The following is a 1,044-nucleotide window of genomic DNA, read 5'->3' as shown; positions in this document are numbered from 1 at the left end:
TGTGACGGACTAGATCTACTGTATATAATGACCAGTCCATGCGTTCTCAAAGTCCGTGGCGTCCCCCAGTTCCGCAGGGGAACTGAACGCCTGGCTATCGCAATAGATTGCCTTTGGAACCTTGAGAGGGTTAGAATGACAGGAGAAAATCTGGTTATTTCAACTTTTGGTCACACTTTATTCGGATATTCCGGATTTCTATATTATCAACAAACTATCTGTTGATAATCAACTGCTTGCTAAGGTTAGAGATAGGTTTAGGGTTAGGGTAAGGATTACGTTTAGGGTTAGGATAAGGGTTAAGGTTAGGGTTAGAGCTAGGATTAGTAGCTCAGTCCTGTGTAGCTCAATTGGTAGAGCTTAGCGCTTGTAACGCCAGGGTTATGGGTTCAATTTAAAATGTATGCACTCAGTACTGTAAGTCACTCTGGATAACAGCATCTACTAAAATGTAAAAATGTAGATAGTTAGTTGAAATGTTACTGATATGTCTGTAGATAGTCTGCAGAGAATCTTCAGATGGGACTATCCAAATAAATCTGCATGTACGTTAATCAAGTACACAGTAAGTGATAAATATAATGAGTAATCATTGCATATTGGCAATAAATAAATACATTACCATGTGGTTATCTTATTGGTCATCTCTATTTAGATATTATGTTTTATTTCCGACTGTAAAATAAAGTATAAGCATTAGTTTTCTCATTCATGTCTATGGACAGATAAAACACTCACCTCCGGAAATACGGAAAAGTTTCCTGCACTCTGGAGCGGCCATTTTGCACAGCTTGCCTTCTGGAAAGTCTGTTTCCTGTGAGAGCTATATCCTTGCTGGTGGTGCTGTGTGGTTCAACTCTGCAACACATAGACACAGAACAGGACCTTCCTTGTTAACTATCTGATTATCCTAGCAGCAAACACTATTACAGTTTATCTCTAGCTCTTAGTCTATATTCGTACACATCGATAGTATTGAGAGTGGTAAATAATTAAGTGACAAGTATACGCACTCTACTTTTCTGTGTTATGTTACATCAAGTT

This window comes from Salvelinus sp. IW2-2015, linkage group LG33, assembly GCF_002910315.2.
Source record: "Salvelinus sp. IW2-2015 linkage group LG33, ASM291031v2, whole genome shotgun sequence".
In the NCBI taxonomy this organism is placed as follows: domain Eukaryota; kingdom Metazoa; phylum Chordata; class Actinopteri; order Salmoniformes; family Salmonidae; genus Salvelinus; species Salvelinus sp. IW2-2015.
The sequence above is the reverse complement of the archived record's forward strand: the minus strand, read 5'-3'. Positions refer to the sequence as shown.